Genomic DNA, 3,569 nt, shown 5'->3' with positions numbered 1-3,569 from the left:
AGATGAAACCAGCAGCATCATATGGGACTTTGACACTCAGCAAGAAATAAAACAGTTTCTCCATCCATGCATAAAGATAAATCATTAAGAAAGGTTAAGCTATCGGAGCAAAATGCAAAGGCTATTTTTGTAGCAATTTTCACATTTCATACAATCCAAATCACAATGTACTTGGAACCTAGCTATTTTTACAAGCAAGAAATATGAAACTTTGCTCAACATGACAATAAGTAGGACAGCTCGACTGTGCCATCAACCAACAAAGAGAACTCATGAATCTGTAAATACAAGATTAAAACATGGCTTACTTAGCCTACGTCAAAACTCCCTAGGATAGTAACATAATGAGGATCAGCCCAATAAAGGACCTTGACTGCCTTCAGGAATCGGGCTGCCTTCCACTAATAAAACATAGGATGGAAGGAAGGATGGAACTCTCCAATACGGAACTGAAGAAGCTCAGGGGGAGCATGGACTTTGTTTGCAGTATGGAAGGCTAGATATTGTAGCATCTCTGCCCTCAACTCCCTTGACCGATCCTCGAAGGAAAAAAGGTTAGAAACAAGGAAAATAAAATGAGGGATATATTAACAAGCAAAAAGGATTCATATCGGATCTATAGTAGTCTGTAGAGAACCATGACCCTCACCTTCATAGAACTCAATGAACTTCATGGAGAATATGGCAGAGTCATTTATATCCTTTTGAAAAGAAACCCAAATGGGTACACGTCTCCAATTTGCAAATTAGGGGAATGTGTGGGGTGCAGCTAAAGATAGTGCAACACTAAGGCGTTGCATGAGTATTTGGCCCATTGGTGAATGGTGTGTATCCCATGTGGCCTCATTGTTAGAACTATAATTCATTGAGTGTAGAACATTGACACGAACTTAGCCAAGATTGATACAATATACAGACCAATGACGAAGATGTAAGACCAGAAGGAATATCTGCGAGATGTGTATACGAAAGAAACAAGATTTTAGCGGTAAACTATTGGGATGAAAACTAGGAAGAAAAAAATGTGCACATGATACGCATGCCATCTTTACCTTTTTTAAGTCAATCGTGGGGAGGCATCGCTTGATAACGTCTACTACAATGTCCTGGCTACACTAAGGCTGAGATTTGTCAAAATTGAAGGACTCTGACTTAAGAATGTCCTGTACAGTATGATTGGAATGTTATCAATGTTATAAGAAGAAAAGAAAAGTGAAGTGATTAGTTTGAAAATGTAGGGATGTACTGAGACAAGAGGATGTAGGAATATTCGATATCCACATTCGGGACGAACAAGCAAGTCATCTTCAGCTTTGCATTTCACAAATCCACACATGAACACAAAGTCTATGAACTTCCCAACGCCAAAGGAAAGTGCAATATCTTGGCCAGTCAATGATTGTGTCCCAAAGTGCGTCAAAGTTTTCCTGAATGGAATTCAATAAGCATTCTGAAAAATGGAAGGAAGAGTATGATGTCTTCAAATGGAATCAGAAGGAACCTTTTCAATGAAGTGTCATCTCCACACAGGAAGGCATGCATACTCAATGAAATGTCTAGATTGGGTGGAGGATGAGACATAATGCCAAGCTTGAAGGGTGAACAAAACTTGGATGGCTTCTTCGTTAATCTCTTTCCAGGAAACTTGAACATAGGCACGTCATCTAGAATCTGCCACTTGAATACAGAAGTGGTGCCTTATCCGATTTGTTGTGTTAGTGCCTTCTTGAGGCAGTTTGGGAGGATATGGGCCATAAGGAGAGTTATGCTCACAATGGGAATGGGGGGAGGCACCGAAATACTAGTGTACATGTTTGAAATAAAACGAGGGCCTGATATTGAAATTATGCCATGTCCGTGAAAAGAACTACATAGTAACTACAAGTTATTAGGAACTCCTTTTCAGTTGATTTGGACAAGTTGCTCGGAACAATTCTAATTCTATGTAACAACATACATTTTTTATTTAAAAAACACTAGAATGTATAGCAAACGAGTGACATTGAGTGAACTGCTAGGTGTACTTACACGATTAACTATGTTGACACCTTTTCCACCAACTGATCCTGAAAGAACAAGCAAACTAAGAAAACTAGTAATAGAGCTTAGTAAATGCATATTAGAAATAAAAAATAATAGGATACTTGTTAAAAAGAAGGGTGGTATAAGTTGTGAGAGAACCTTAGATGAACTATCATGACCAAGTGGAATTAGTTTAGGACTCGTGGATGTGCCCTTATGATCATCACATGACATATGTACTTGTGTTCGTAGCAAAGGATTGTCGATGGCTTGATGGGTCCATTGCCGCAAAAAATAAAGAATTTTTAACCCACATGCTGAAAGTGCAGTTGGATGAAAAATTCTAGAAATAAAATATAGAAAAAAATATGAAGCCAAAAAAGAAACGCATGGTAAACCCTCTGAAGAAGTGTTTGGGCTGCCGTCTTCCGTGGTGGCGTTTGCTAATGGGGCCATAATCGGGGTTTGAACTGAAGTTTGTGAGTGAAGAGTAGGTTCAGCTGGGAGAATGAAGAAGTGAATTGGCAATGAAATTTATGGTTTCAGTTTGAAGGTATAAGAACTGAATTGGAACTATAGACGATCGTGCCTAATGAGGTGCCAAATAAATTAGGTAAAAGTCATAGTTTGGTTTTGGCTATTTGATAAAACCTATTGGACTAATCCTTGATCTAAGTGTGTAGACAAGATAGGATGGTCCAAGATCAAGTGGTGGAGTAAGATGAATTCCATGGAGATGAAGATGGATATGCATGTGATGATGGTGATCAAGATCCAACTTGAAAAAGAAGAAAGAGAAACAAAAATCAAGGATGATCAAGGCAAATGTATCAAATATGTTTTTGTTTTGGCACTCGGTCTGTGAGCAATAGGCTCTGTGAGCAAGTCATGCGTTTAAGCTCTTGGTCTTCAACTACCGCGGCTTGATGCGGTGAACTTTTGCGGTATGTTGTGTGGACTCATGTGACGGTTTGTTATGGTGATACTCTGTCAGTGGCTTACTGCTGACGTGAGAAATGTTAATTGTTGGTATTTGATTGCCAGGTTGAATAATTATGTAGTCAATCTATGCAGTAGTGATGATCTCGAATTACTTTTCTGATATAATTATTGTCCTACACGCGGTAGGACTAGGACATGCCACATGATCAAATAAAAATGCGACACATGGACCATCCAGTGCATGACACATGAATTGGCCAGGGCACGACACATGGCTATTAAAAATCTGACACGTGGAAGAAAACCGTCAAGCCACATGGACGTATAAAAATACGACACATGGACGGACATCACCATGATGCGTGGTCAAATAAGAAACAGACACGTGGACCAATAAAAATATGACACATGGTCCAATAAAAAAGTGACACGTGATCCAACGACAACACGACACTTATGCCAGTAGAAAACTGACACGTAGAACAATAGGGACCCGACATGTGGTTCAGTTAGAACCTGAAATGTGCAAGAACCAAAGATGGTCACGTTGTGCAATAAAAAGGTGAGATGTACCCGAACCATCTCTAATGCAACCGGCTATAGCA

General features: G+C 39.4%; 1 pseudogene; it reads right to left on the bottom strand.

Annotated features, from left to right (window-relative positions):
• Window positions 1-401: 401 nt before the first annotated feature.
• Window positions 402-2,305, bottom strand: LOC136491739 (uncharacterized; annotated as a pseudogene).
• Between the last annotated feature and the right edge of the window lie 1,264 nt (window positions 2,306-3,569).

Source organism: Miscanthus floridulus, chromosome 11, assembly GCF_019320115.1.
Source record: "Miscanthus floridulus cultivar M001 chromosome 11, ASM1932011v1, whole genome shotgun sequence".
NCBI classification, from domain to species: domain Eukaryota; kingdom Viridiplantae; phylum Streptophyta; class Magnoliopsida; order Poales; family Poaceae; genus Miscanthus; species Miscanthus floridulus.
Note: the sequence above shows the minus strand (reverse complement) of the source record. Positions and strands in the feature narration are given on the sequence as shown.